Source organism: Carcharodon carcharias, chromosome 4 (assembly GCF_017639515.1).
Source record: "Carcharodon carcharias isolate sCarCar2 chromosome 4, sCarCar2.pri, whole genome shotgun sequence".
Classification (NCBI taxonomy): Eukaryota; Metazoa; Chordata; class Chondrichthyes; order Lamniformes; family Lamnidae; genus Carcharodon; species Carcharodon carcharias.
The window spans coordinates 161,896,726-161,912,223 of NC_054470.1; the positions used below are offsets into that span (position 1 = coordinate 161,896,726).

Sequence of the window (15,498 nt, forward strand, 5' to 3'; positions counted from 1 at the left end):
ATATCTGATCTTATTAAAATTGGCCTTCCCCCAATTTAGAACTCTGATTTCTGGCCCATCCTTGTCCTTTTCCATAACATACTTGAATCTAATGGAGTTATGAGCACTATCTGCAAAATGTTACCCCACTGATACCTCTACCACTTGCCCGGCTTCATTCCCTAAAATTAAGTCCAGGATTGCCTCCGATCTTTGACATACTGGCTTAACAAGCTCTCCTGGATGCATTTTAAGAATTCCGCTCCCTCTAAACCTATCACACTATGACTAACCCAGTTAATATTGGGGAAGTTGAAATCCCCCACTATTACTATCTTATTATTTTTACACTTCTCTGAAATTTGCCTACATATCTGCTCTTCTATTTCTCTCTGACTGTTTGGAGGCTTATAGTACACTCCCAGCAAGGTGATTCTTTTTTGTTCTTAAGTTCTACCCATATGGCTTCATTTGAGGAGCCTTCTAAGATGTCATCCCTCCTTACTGCTGTAATTGATTCCTTGATCAATATTGCGATACTCATTCCTCTTTTACCTCCTTCCCTGTCTCGCCTGAAGGCCCTATATCCTGGAATATTGAGCAGCCAATCCTGCCCCTCAACCATTCTCTGTGACAGCAATGACATCATACTTCCATGTGTTAATTTGTGCGCTCAACTCATCTGCCTTATTCGTCAGACTCCTTGCATTAAAATAAATACCATCCAACCTTGCCAAACTCCCCTGTGCCTTAACTGGCCTATAATTTCTATGCCTTCCAGACTCATTCGCTCTCTCTTCCAATTTTGGCTGTGCATCTCCCCCTGCTGAACCTCCTCTCAGGATCCCATCGCCCTGCCAAGTTAGTTTAAACCCTCCCCAACAGCACTAGCAAACCTCCAGATTTACCAGAATTTACCAGGGATTTACCAGAATGATATCAGAAATGAGCGATTTCTATTATGTGGAAGGACCAGAGAAGCTGAGATTGTTTTCCTTACACCAAAGTTGGTTAACGGAAGATTTACTAGAGATGTTCAAAATTATGAGTTTTGATAGAGCCTAGTGGGAACAGTTTCCACCAGCACGAGGTTTGGTAATCAAAGGACAGGACACAGATTTAAGATAATTGGCAAAATATCTTGGTGAAGCAGCGGAAAAGGAGGGTAAGCATTCTTTCTAATCTGAGCTATAATGATTTGGAATGTACTACGTGAAAAAAGTGGTGGAAGTAGATTCAATCGCAGCTTGCAAAAGGTAATTGGATGTGTACTGTATGTGGAAAAAGAGAAATTGGTAGGGTTATGGGAAGAGAGTTGAAGAATGGGACTAATTGGATGGTTCTTTCAATAAGCTGTAAAATTCCATGATTTGACAACATATTTAATATACCTAGAAACAAAGAAATCTGTAATTATGTTGCACAGTCCTCTTTCTTTATCCTTTGTTCAATCCCCAGATATGGACAGGTAGCTGACTTGCTCACCAGCTCTCAAAGCTATTCAGCAGCAAAAGCAGAATTACAATAACTTTGAACAAATTTTGATTTACTCTGTATTCCTTAATTGTTACTTTGCAAAGAAAATCCCTCCCTGAAAAATTCATAGGTTCCAAGCAATATCCTATCAGCAAATAAAATTACATTTAGCTTTTGCCACAGTTTCTTCGCAACAATACATAAATGTAAACTCAGTGGCTACCCTTTTTTGATCCATTACTTCTGCTGTACACAATACTCGTAAATCTATTTAAGGAGTCTTAAAATGACAATGCCTAGTTTATTTTACAGGGAGTGAACTACAATCTTGAAAAATATTTTGCAATCCGATCATACATTATCCTCTCAGGAGTTAGGTTTTGCAAGTGCTCTTCCCATTCAATTGCTAACCATATCATCGCTCCTGGAATGTTTTGTGGAGGATATTCTATGAAGAAAATCACAGGGCCCAAAAGGCTTGATGCACTGAAAGGCCACCACAGACCATTCACATATTTCATCTGTTTATTGCGATAAGCAAATAGCCCGTGGAATGACAGCGCACATAACTGTCAAATGAGTAACACTTAGGTTTAGTGAAACATTTATATGGGCCTTTACCTCTCCTAGAAACAGACAGCATCTCTCAATGTCATCCAAAAGAAAAGTCTTACATTTTTAACACTTCACTAAAAAATAACTGAAGAGTGTAAAATGACAAATACCTTGTGCAGTTAGCTGGTAATGGACCATACTCTCAACTCATTTAGATTTATGCAATATAAACTTGTCACTAATAATTAATTTATGAGACAGCTGTTCACAGAATCTTCCAAGTCTATCGTTACAGAAGCTCTTAAGCCATACCTTCAAAAACTGGAGGAGGTTTCAAAGCATTTTTTAAAAGAAAAATAGACGGATCTCTAATAATCTGAAAGCGAAGTAAAATCTTAAAAACAACAGGTAGCACAATCAACTAAATTAGGTTAACTGGAAATAATATTACTGAATGCACAACTAAGCATCTCTGAAAATTAAAGGCTCTGTACTGCCTCCACATACGTTTTTAGGTAATGGTAACTTACAGTGGCTCTGTTTGTAAAGCACTTACTGTCACTTATAGTTAGTGCAAGCAATAGTTCAAACAATTTGTCTATTTTGTATGAAATAAAAATCTATTTGCAAGTTGCTGAGTTTTATGAGGTGATGCCATTGCTTCATTAATAATCAACAGTTCACTGTTCCAGTCATTTTTCACAGGGATTATATCCAAAGCAACCAAAGGCAAGTTTTATTTTTCAAGATAACCCCAAGAAAACATTAAACGTCACCCAGCATACTTCCCTCACAAAAACACTCCTGGCCAAATTCTCAACCCAATGCGAAACCGAAAGGAAGCAAAAGGCCTTTTGTCTTATCTGTAAACTCCCAAATGAAGGATAATTTTCAAACACTTTCAAAGCAACTTTCATTGCATTAATATGCAAAAATGAAGATGCAATTTCATACATCTCCACACCTCTCTGCAATCTATATATTTTCTAATATCCTTTATCGGCATTTTGAGTCAACTTTTCCCATTATAAATTTGTGTCCACATTCGCAGTGAAAACTAACAAAAATGTGTTGTGCTATAATTGCACCCTCTACTCAATGGCAGTTGGGGGAGGGGAGGGCCTAATTATATAATAGGTTTACATTGGCAGTTTCCATTATAAAATGTGGACACAGAAATAAATAGGAAATATGAAAATACCACAATGTAGGACTTTAAAATGGGGACTGAATAATACCTGCACACCCTGATTCAATTATCTCCTGCTCTCTAACCTCACTTCAATCAGACTACAACTTGGTCCTAATTTTCCACAGGCAGCACCACAGGAGGTCAATTAAAAATGCAAGCACCAAACTAAACAAAATGGCCTCTAGGCTTGCAGGCCAAATAGCCTTAGTACATGGATACCATTCAAAGAACACAACACAATGGTCTCTGCCCCAAATCTCATTCTGCAGAAAAGGCATCTAATTGGAGTAACATTTCCAACTGTTTCTATTCAAAAGCAGTCAGAGAAATAAGTATTTGGATCAAAATCCTGGTTTCACACTGCAAATCCTCAGTGTGTGCCAGTGACTAGACCTCCACTAATTATTCCCCCCTGTAAACCATCTCCTTTGTTGCAACAGAGAACACCTGACAACAACATAAGTCAATCCAGAAATACAAGAAGGTGTAAGGCATACAATAGAAGCATACGACAACAAACACCAATTTTCCCCGCCTCAATTTTTTTGGTGCCAAGGGCTTTTGGTGAATACAAGCTGTTACAAAATAGATCTCTCAGTATTTCCAAAAATATACGAGGGGTCCATATAATCAGATGTGTGATTAAAGACAGGCTTTGAATATCTAGGCTCGACAGTACATACAACTCAATGTAGCACTACAACATTCAACAGAAGGAACCAGGTTCAAACTCTGACCTGTGCAGTGATGGCTAATCATTGATTTCAGTCAAACCAGAATTGTGACACAATCAGCCTCAACACTTCTAGGCTAGGAATGCAGAGGCTAGGACAGAGCTGACTAGGGTAGTCAAGTGAAGGGCAATCTTAATGCTCATATATCTTCTACTTTTGCCACATGTGTTGCCAGATCTTTGCCCACTCACTTAACCTATGACCCTTTGTCGTCTCCTTATGTCCTTTTCACAACTTACATTCCTTCCTATCTTTGTATCATCCAGCAAACTTCACAATCATAGCTTTGATCCCTTCATCCAAGTCATTTATATAAATGGTAAAAGGTTCAGGGCCAAGCACTAATCCCTATGGCACACCACTAATCACATCCCACCAACTAAAAAAAGATCTATTTATAGCTAATCTTCTGTCCATGCAAATATGTTACCCCCTACACCAAATGAGCTTTTATTTTCTGCAATAATCTTTGCTGTGGCACCTTATCAAATGGAAATCGAAGTACAGTACATCCACTGGTTCCCCTTTATCCACAGCACATGTGACTCCTTCAATGGGCTCCAATGAATTGGTTAAACATGAGTTCCCTTCCATAAAACCATGCTGATTCTGCCTGGTTGCCTTAAATTTTTCTAAGTGCACTGCCATAACATCTTAAATAGCTTCTAACATTTTTCCTATGACAGATGTTGAGCTAACAGGTCTGTAGTTTCCTATCTGTCTCCCTCCCTTTTTGCATAAAGGAGTTACATTTGCTAATTTCCAATCTAATGGCACCTTCCCAAATTCAGGCAGCCTTGGAAAATTAAAACCAACACATCAAGCCTCTCACTAGCCACTTCTTTTAAAGGATGAAGTCCATGAGGACCCGGGGATTTGACAACCCAACACTTTGCTAAGTATCACTTGTGGTGCCAATCAAGCGTGCTGCTTTGTCCTGCATGGTGCCAAGCTTCTTGGGTGTTGTGGGAGCTGCACTCATCCAAACAAGTGGAGAGTATTCCATCACACTCCTGACTTATGCCTTGTAGATGGGTGGGCAGGCTTTGGGGAGTCAGGAGGCGCATTACTCGTCACACTGTTCCTAGCCCCTGACTGCTCTTGTAGCCACAGTATTTATGTGGCTAGTCCAGTTCAGTTTCTGGTCAATGGTAACCCATTTGTTGACAGTAGGGGGATTCGGGGATGGTAATGCCATTGAATATCAATGGACAATAGTTAGATTCTCTCTTGTTGGAGATGGTCATTGCCTGACACTTGTATGGTGCAAATGTTGCTTGCCACTTGTCAGTCCAAGCCTGGATATTGTCTAGGTCTTGCTGCATTTGGACATAGACTGCTTCAGTGTCTGAGGATTTGCGAATGGTGCTGAACATTTGAGTATCATTCGCTGATGATTGCACATATGATCACTACTACCCAGGGATGCATTCACTATGAGGTTATCAATTAATCCTAGTTTATATTAATCCAATTCCAGGACTAATATAAACTGCTCTCCAATAGTTTCTTAGAACTGCACGTTCAAGCCAATCTTGAAAACATTCTATGAACTCATCTAGGCTACCTATTCCCATCTAATTTTTCCAGTCTATATGTAGATTAAAATCCTCCATGATTATCGCCATACCTTTCTGACAAGCTCCTATTATCTCTTCCTTTACACTCTGTCCTACGATGTAGTTACAATTAGGGGACCTGTACAACACTCCCACAAGTGGCTTCTTGCCTTTAGCATTTCTCATCCCGACCCACACTGCTTCTGTATCCTGGTTTCCTGAATTTAGATCAGCTCTCTCTACTGCACTAATACCATCATTAGTTAGCAGAGCCACCACGCTACCTTTTCCTAGCTTCCTGTCCTTCCTAAAAGTCATGTACCCTTCAATATTCAGATCCCAATCTATGTCATTCTGCAGCCAAGTCTCTGTAATGGCTATCAGTGTTCTTATTTATTTCTACTTGCACCATCAGTTCATCTGTTTTGTTTTGAATGTTACATGCATTCGGATACAGAGTCTTTAGTTTTGTTTTTATTTTTATTACTTTTTATTTTAGTACTTGTATTATTTTTTGTAATGTCTAGCTTTAACTACTATTTTACTCTTAGATTTGTGGCAATGGCATAGTAGTATTGTCGCTGGATGAGTAATCAAGAGACCCAGGGTAATGCTCTGGGAACCCAGGTTCGAATCCCACCATGGCAGATGGTGGAATTTGAATTAAATAAAAATTTAAGAATTAAAAGTCTAATGATGACCATGAAACCATTGTCAGTTCTTGTAAAAACCCATCTGGTTCATTAATGTTCTTTAGGGAAGGAAACCTTACCTGGTCTGGTCTGGCTAACATATGACTCCACACCCACAGCAATGGGGTTGACTCTTAAATGCCCTCTGAAATGGCCCAGCAAGCCATTCAGCTGAGTCACAAAAAAAGGAATGAAACCGGACAGAACCCCAGCATCAACCTAGGCACCAGAAAGGACAATGGCAATCTCAGACGAAAACAAAAGAAGTGCTGGAAAAACTCAGCAGGTCTGACAGCATCTGTGGAAAGAGAGTGACAGAGTTAATGTTTCGAGTGCGTATGACTCTTCTTCAGAGCAATCTCAGCCCTGTTGGCCCTGCAAAGTCCTTTTTAATAACATCTGGGGGCAAGTGCCAAAATTGGGACAGCTGTCTTGCGGACTAGACAAACAAAAGCCTGACATTGTCATCCTCACAGAATCATACCTCATAGATAATGTCCTGGACTCCACCATCACCATCCCTGGGTATGTCCTGTCCCACAAGGAGGTCAGACCCAGCAGAGGTGGCGCCACAGTGGTATACAGTCAGGAGGGAGTTGCCCTGGGAGTTCTCAACATCGACTCTAGACCCCATGAAGTCTCATGGCGTCAGGTCAAACATGGGCAAGGAAACCTCCTGCTGATTACCATGTACTCCCCTCCCTCCGCTGATCAATCAGTGCTCCTCCATGTTGAATATCACTTGGAGGAAGCACCGTGGGTGGCAAGTGCAGAGTGTGTACTCTGGGTGCGGGACTTCAATGTCCATCACAAAGAATGGCTCGCTAGCATCACTACTGACCGAGCTGGCAGAGTCCTAAATGACATAGTTGCTGGACTCGGTCTGCAGCAGACGGTGAGGAAATCAGAAAGAGGGAAAAATATACTTGGCCTCATCCTCACTAACTTGCCTGCTGCAGATGCATCTGTCCATGACAGTATCGGTAGAAATGACCACACAGTCATTATGGAGACAAAGTCACACCTTCACATTGAGGACACCCTCCATTGTGTTGTGTGGCACTACCACCATGCTAAATGGGATAGATTTCAAACAGATCTAGCAACTCAAGAGTGGGCCTCCAGGAGGCACCGTGGGCCATCGGCAACAGCAGAATTGTACTCGAACACAATCTGTAACCTCATGGACCGGCATATCCCCACTCTGTCATCAAGCCGGAGGATCAGCCCTGGTTCAATGAAGAATGCAGGAGGGCATGCCAGGAGCAGCACTAGGCATACTTAAAAATGAGGTGTCAAACTGGTGAAGCTATAACACAGGACTACTTGCGTATCAAACAGCATAAGCAGCAAGTGATAGACAGAGCTAAGTGCCCCACAATCAACGGATCAGATCTAAGCTCTGCAGTCCTGCCCATCCAGTTGTGAACGGTGGTGGACAATTAAACAACTCACCGGAGCAGGAGGCTCCAAAAATATCCCCACCAACAATGATGGAGGAGCCCAGCACATCAGTGCAAAAGATAAGGCTGAAGCATTCACTACAATCTTCAGTCAGAAGTGCAGAGTGGATGATTCATCTCGGCCTACTCTGGAGGTCCCCAGCATCACAGATGCCAGTCTTCAGCCAATTCGATTCACTCCACGCGATAACAAGAAACAGCTGAAGGTACTGGATACTGCAAAGGCTATGGGCTCTAATAATATTCCAGCAATAGTACTGAAGACTTGTGCTCCAGAACTTGCAGTGCCCCTAGCCAAACTGTTCCAGTACAGCTACAACACTGGCATCTACCCGGCGACGTGGAAAATTGCCCAGGTGTTTCCTGTACAAAAAAAAGCAGGACAAATCCAACCCGGCCAATTACCGATCCATCAATCTACTCTCCATCGTCAGTAAAGTGATGGAAAGGGTCATCAACAGCGCTATCAAATGGCACTTGCTTAGCAATAAGCTGCTCGCTGACACCCAGTTTGGGTTCCATGACCTCATTACAGCCTTGGTTCAAACATGGACAAAAGAGCTGAACTCTCGAGATGAGCTGAGGGTGACTACCCTTGACATCAAGGCTGCATTTGACAGAGTGTAGCATCAAGGAGCCCTAGCAAAACTGGAGTCAATGGGAATCAGGGGGAAAACTCTCCGCTGGTTGGAGTCATACCTAGTACAAAGGAAGATGATTGTGGTTGTTGGAGGTCAGTCATCTCAGGTCTAGGACATCATTGCAGGAGTTCCTCAGAGTAGTGTCCTGCGTCTAACTATCTTCAACTACTTCATCAATGACCTTCCTTCCATCATAAGGTCAGAAGCGGAGATGTTCGCTGATAATTGCACCATTCCTGACTCCTCAGATACTGAAGCAGTCCATGTCCAAATGCAGCAAGACCTGGACAATATCCAGGCTGGGGCTGACATTCGCGCCACACAAGTGTCAGGCAGTGACCCTCTCCAACAAGAGAGAATCCAACCATCACCCCTTGATGTTCAATAGCATTACCATCACTGAATCCCCCACTATCAACATCCTGGGAGGGTTACCATTGACCAGAAACTGAACTGGGCTAGCCATATAAATACTGTGGCTACAAGAGCAGGTCAGAGGCTAGGGATCGTGTGATGAGTAATCCACCTCCTGACTCACCAAAGCCTGTTCACCATCTACAAGGCACAAGTCAGGAGTTTGATGGAATACTCCCCACTTGCCTGGTGAGTGCAGCTCGCACAACACTGAAGCTGGACACGGTCCAGGACAAAGCAGCCCGCTTGATTGGCACCTCATCGACAAACATTCACTTCCTCCACCACCGACGCACAGTAGCAGCAGTGTGTACCATTTACAAGATGCACTGCAGGAATTCACCAAGGCTCCTTAGACAGCACCTTCCAAATCCACGACCACAACTATTAAGAAGGACAAGCGCAGCAGCAAGATGGGAACACCACCACCTGAAAGCTCCCCTCCAAGTCACTCACCATCCTGACTTGGAAATATATCGCCGTTCCTTCACTATCGCTGGGTCAAAATCCTGGAACTCTCTTCTTAATAGCACTGTGGGTGTGCCTACACCACATGGACTGCAGTGGTTCAAGGCGACAGCTCACCACCACGTTCTCAAGGGCTACTAGGGATGGGCAATAAATGCTGGCCTAGCCAGCGAAACCCACATCCCATGAATGAATTTTAAAAAATCTCTATCCCTTCCTGCCAGGTTCTGTTTATCATTTCCCATATTAATATTTTCTGCATTTCCTTGTCTGTGAAAATCAAAGGCCACAGCAATCATATTTCTTTAACAACAATAAATTGTCAGATGAGAACTTGCACTTGGAGATATAGACTCTCCAACCAAAAATTAAAGCAGAATAAAACAGTCGGAAGTGTTTGACAGAGGACTAGATTAGAATGGCTGATATACAGTGGCTGAGCTTACATACAACTCTGAGCACGATAAAGTAGCAATAGCCACCCAAATAACCATGTGCATATGGACCAGAAAATTAAATAAGGACTGAAATACTCCCAGAAATTAAACGAACATTTTAAAAGTGCAATGAGTGGATTGGCTCTGCCACAAGCTGGTTCTATTATACTGCATCTAAGGCTGCTATAACGACATTATATACCTGCAGGTTCATGAAAATAGTGACTCATCAGAAGCTATTAGGGCACAATTACTACTGGGGTAAATAAAATTTATTTTTTAATGTAAAAGATAATGATCTGAAATGCACCGTCTCAAAGTGAGGCAGAGGCAGATTCAAGTAATTTTCAGAAAGAAATTGGACATTTATTTGAAAGGGAAAAAAACTGCAGGGTTATGGGGAAAGATCAGGGGAGTGGGCTAATTGAATAGCTTTCAAAAAGCCAGCATTGTCACATTGGGCAGAATGGCCTCCTTCTGTACTGTATGATTCATTGTTATATAAAACTAGAAGGAATAGCATACATTAACAAAACCAGGATGGTGGCCTGCACAGCCTTAAATCCTGAAAAACACAACACTATACATGTATAAATGAATACAAGTCAATCTGAATCCAGGAGACTGCCTTCCATTCTTAACTAAAGATCCCAAAGTAAATTCTAAACCTCAAAGGAAAGCAGTCCCAGTGTTTTAATCAATATATTTACACTGTTTTAGTAGCTGTGTCATATAAAGCAAGTAGTACAAAGCCACTTGAAAATGTAGGGTGATAAAAATGAAATACTGAAGGAATAAAAGATGTAAAAGCTGCTGTAATTTAAAGTTGTGTTTACATGTGGTCAACTTATATTTTCTTAAAGGTAATATTATTTACTCTGACCTTGCAGATACAAGCTGGGTATTCATCACTGCAGTTTGGTTAACTCATTTTGTCTGTCAATAAGTGATGTCTTAATCTTTGCTTTATCTTGTCGAGAATCACAGCTCAACAATGCTGTCATTTTTCAAGGTCTGAATTTAGCTTCAACTGCATATCATCACCAGTTGACAAAATGGACATCTAGCAAGACCTTATTTTATAAACTCTCTTCTCTTAGTGTAAATGTAACTATAATTGAGAACAAATTACCTAACCTTGACTTAGCAGTCGATCTTTGATTTTTCACCCCTTTTTTATGAACAAGTGATAAAGCATTTGGAAATGTTGATTGAGGGGATCTATTATGCTTCAACTTAAAGCTGAGGTGATTGATGCAAGAAATAGTCACCTTTGAGTATGCTACAAGGCAGATATCCTTTTTGTCAAATGACCTGAAAATCCTGCTGATGTTATAAAAGAACTCTCAAGGATACCAGGTATTTTGCAGAAGTCCCATTAAGAAAGAAAATCACTTTCATTTGATATGCAAAACGTTCTGATACAAAAAGTAGATATTCCTCTGGTTATTGCTCCACAGCACTCACTTTGAATCATGCAAAAACAAATTGAGCAATCATTCAGCACTAAATGTCCTCCTTAGATGCAGCTGACCCACTGCAGTGAAGTTCATTTAAGGTAGAAATAAACATTTACAACTTGTTCCCCCCACAGTAAGCGTCAGTTTTAATTGCTTTTAATGACTGTCTCTGTTCCCAAAGAAAGAAATGGCAGGGAAGTACTTATCAAACTATTATTGCAAAATAATGGCATATCCAAGGGACCCCTGACAAACATTGAAATCTCACTTTTGATTTTCAAAAGAGATCAAAACCCAATTATCACCCAGAAAACATGTGTGTTCAAAAAACTGTTGACAATGGGGATTCCCCAGGATCATCTTGAGGACCTCATCTGAAAACATACACACTAGCCTAATAGCCTATACCAAGATTGGTCAGTTCTTCCTCTGCTCAAAGTCATTAGCCCTCCGCAGATCCCTGCCTTTTTATCTCCATTTCCTTTTTTAAGACCCTCATTAAAACTTAACACTTCAACTAAGCATTCAGTCAGTCCACCAATTATCTCCTTGCTCAGTACCCAATTTGTCTGATTATACCTGTGTGAAATATTATCTGACCTGTTTGTAAAATGTTAAAACAGCCATATAATTGCAAGCTTTATTACTAACCTTTCAGTCACCTGGTCAAAAAAGAATAGCACCTAAAGACTACAGAGTCTCAAGTTTTCTCTGAGGCCTCTAGCATTCCCCAATGGTCAAGGTTTCCGACTGCCTAAGTACAATGACAACCTGTGTCAAACATGGGGGGGAGGGGGGAGGGAGAGAGGAGGCGGCCGGGGGGGGGGGGGGAGGGAGGGACGGGGGAGGAGGGAGGGAGGGGGGGAGGGGGGGGGAAGGGAGAGGGGGGAGGGGGGGGAAAGGGAGAGGGGGGGAGGGGGGGGAAAGGGAGAGGGGGGAGGGGGGGGAAAGGGAGAGGGGGGGAGGGGGGGGAGGGAGAAGGGGGGGGGAAAGGGAGGGAAGGGGGGAAAGGGAGGGAGGGGGGAAGGGGAGGGAGGGGGGAAGGGGAGGGAGGGGGGAAGGGGAGGGAGGGAGGGAAAGGGAGGGGGGAGGGGGGAAAAGGGAGGGGGGAAGGGGGGGGAAAAGGGAGGGAGGGAAGGGGAGGGGGGAAGGGAGGGAGGGAGGGGAGGGAGGGAGGGAGGGAGGTGGAGAGGGAGGGAGGGAGGGGGAGGGAAAGGGAGGGAGGGAGGGAGGGGGGAAAGGGAGGGAGGGAGGGAGGGGGAAAGGGAGGGAGGGAGGGAGGGGGAAAGGGAGGGAGGGAGGGAGGGGGAAGAGGGAGGGAGGGAGGGAGGGGGAAAAGGGAGGGAGGGAGGGAGGGAGGGGGAAAAGGGAGGGAGGGAGGGAAGGGGGGAGAAAGGGAGGGAGGGGAGAAAGGGAGGGAGGGGGGAAAGGGAGGGGGGAAAAGGGAGGGAGGGAGTGAGGGGGGAAGGGAGGGAGTGAGGGGGGAAGGGAGGGAGGGAGGAGGGAGGGAGGGGGGAAAGTGGGGGAAAGGGGGGAAATTGGGGGAAAGGGAGGGGGGAAGGGAGGGGGGAAAGGGAAGGACTGAGGGAGGGGGAGGAGGGAGGGGGGAAAGGGAAGGAGGGAGAAAGGGAGGGGGAGAGAAAGGGAGGGGGGGGGAGAAAGGGAGGGGGGGGGAGAAAGGGAGGGAGGGGGGGGAGAAAGGGAGGGAGGGGGGGGGAGAAAGGGAGGGAGGGGGGGGAGAAAGGGAGGGAGGGGGGGAGAAAGGGCCGGGGGGGAGAAAGGGAGGGAGGGGGGGAAAAGGGAGGGGGGGAAAGGGAGGGGGGGGGAAAAGGGAGGGGGGGAAAAGGGAGGGGGGGAAAAGGGAGGGGGGGAAAAGGGAGGGGGGAAATGGGAGGGGGGGGAAATGGGAGGGAGTGGGGGGAGAGGGAGTGGGGGGAAAGGGAGGGGGGGGAAAGGGAGGGGGGGGAAGGGAGGGGGGGGGAAGGGAGGGGGGGGAGAAAAAGGGAGGGAGGGGGGAAAGGGAGGGGGGAAAGGGAGGGGGGGAAGGGAGGGGGGGAATAGGGAGGGAGGGGGGGGAATAGGGAGGGAGGGGAAAAGGGGGGGAGAAAGGGAGGGGGGAGAAAGGGATGGGGGGAGAAGGGAGAAAAGGGAGGGAGGGAGGGAGGGGGAGAAAAGGGAGGGAGGGAGGGAGGGGGAGAAAAGGGAGGGAGGGAGGGAGGGGGAGAAAAGGGAGGGAGGGAGGGGGAGACAAGTGAGGGAGGGAGGGGGAGAAACGGGAGGGAGGGAGGGAGGGGGAGAAAAGGGCGGGAGGGAGGGAGGGAGGGGGAGAAAAGGGCGGGAGGGAGGGAGGGAGGGGGAGAAAAGGGAGGGAGGGAGGGAGGGAGGGGGAGAAAAGGGAGGGAGGGAGGGGGAGAAAAGGGAGGGAGGGAGGGGGAGAAAGGGGAGGGAGGGAGGGAGGGAGGGGGAGAAAAGGGAGGGTGGGAGGGAGGGAGGCGGGGAAAAGTAAGGGAGGGAGGGGGGGGAAGGGAGGGGGGAAAGGGAGGGAGGGAGGGGGGGAAAGGGAGGGAGGGAGGGGGGGAAGGGAGGGGGGAAAGGGAGGGAGGGAGGGGGGGAAAGGGAGGGAGGGAGGGGGGGAAAGGGAGGGAGGGAGGGGGGAAAGGGAGGGAGGGAGGGAGGGGGGGAAAGGGAGTGAGGGAGGGGGGAAGGGAGGGGGGGAAGGGAGGGAGGGAGGGGGGAAGGGAGGGGAAAAGGGAGGGGGGAGGGGGGAAAAGGGAGGGGGGAGGGGGGTAAAGGGAGGGGGGAGGGGGGGTAAAGGGAGGGGGGAAAGGGAGGGGGGGGGAATGGGAGGGAGGGAGGGGGCAAGGGAGGGAGGGGGGAAAGGGAGGGAGGGAGGGAGGGAGGGGGGAATGGGAGGGAGGGAGGGAGGGGGGAAAGGGAGGGAGGGAGGGAGGGGGAAGGGGGAGGGAGGGTGAGCGGGAAGAGGGAGGGAGGGAGGGAGGGGGAAGAGGGAGGGAGGGAGGGAGGGGGAAAAGGGAGGGAGGGAGGGAAGGGGGGAGAAAGGGAGGGAGGGGAGAAAGGGAGGGAGGGGGGAAAGGGAGGGGGGAAAAGGGAGGGAGGGAGGGTGGGGGAAAGGAAGGGAGGGAGGGAGTGAGGGGGGAAGGGAGGGAGTGAGGGGGGAAGGGAGGGAGTGAGGGGGAAGGGAGGGAGGGAGGGAGGAGGGAGGGAGGGGGGAAAGTGGGGGAAAGGGAGGGGGGAAGGGAGGGGGGAAAGGGAAGGACTGAGGGAGGGGGAGGAGGGAGGGGGAAAGGGAAGGGAGGGAGAAAGGGAGGGGGGAGAGAAAGGGAGGGGGGGAGAGAAAGGGAGGGAGGGGGAGAGAAAGGGAGGGAGGGGGGGAGAAAGGGAGGGAGGGGGGGAGAAAGGGAGGGAGGGGGGGAGAAAGGGACGGGGGGGGAGAAAGGGGGAGAAAGGGAGGGAGGGGGGGAAAAGGGAGGGGGGGAAGGGAGGGGGGAAAGGGAGGGGGGAAAGGGAGGGGGGGGAAAGGGAGGGGGGGGGGAAGGGAGGGGGGAAATGGGAGGGAGGGGGGGGAAGGGAGGGAGGGGGAAAGGGAGGGAGGGGGGGGGAAGGGAGGGAGGGGGGGGAAAGGGAGGGGGGGGGAAAGGGAGGGAGGGGGGGGAAAGGGTGGGAGGGGGGAAAGGGAGGGAGGGGGGAAAGGGAGGGGGGAAAGGGAGGGGGAATAGGGAGGGAGGGGGGAAAGGGAGGGAGGGGAAAGGGGGGGAGAAAGGGAGGGGGGAGAAAGGGAGGGGGGAGAAAGGGAGGGGGAGGGAGGGAGGGGGAGAAAGGGAGGGAGGGAGGGGGAGAAAAGGGAGGGAGGGAGGGGGAGAAAAGGGAGGGAGGGAGGGGGAGAAAAGGGAGGGAGGGGGGGGAGAAAAGGGCGGGAGGGAGGGAGGGAGGGAGGGGGAGAAAAGGGAGGGAGGGAGGGGGAGAAAGGGGAGGGAGGGAGGGAGGGAGGGGGAGAAAAGGGAGGGAGGGAGGGGGAGAAAAGGGAGGGTGGGAGGGAGGGAGGCGGGGAAAAGGGAGGGAGGGAGGGAGGCGGGGAAAAGTAAGGGAGGGAGGGAGGGGGGGAAGGGAAGGGGGGGGAAGGGAAGGTGGGGAAGGACGGAAGGAAGGGGGGGAAGGAAGGGAGGGGAGGGGGGGAAGGAAGGGAGGGGAGGGGGGGGAAGGGAAGGAAGGGAGTGGGGGAAGGAAGGAAGGGGGGGAAGGAAGGGAGGGGAGGGGGGGAAGGAAGGGAGGGGGAAGGGGAGGGGGAAGGGGAGGGGGAAGGGGGGAAAGAAGGAAGGAAGGAAGGGGGAAGGGGGGGAAAGGATGGGCGAGGGGGGGGAAGGGATGGGGGAAGGGAAGGAAGGGAGGGGGGAATGGAAGGAAGGGAGG

At 48.0% G+C, this 15,498-nt stretch overlaps 1 protein-coding gene across 2 annotated transcripts in view; it reads right to left on the reverse strand.

The window, feature by feature from the left end:
• Nucleotides 1-15,498, reverse strand: part of ap3b1a (adaptor related protein complex 3 subunit beta 1a) — a 338,438-nt gene that overhangs the window by 89,309 nt on the left and 233,631 nt on the right. The gene's annotated exons all lie outside the window — the stretch shown is intronic.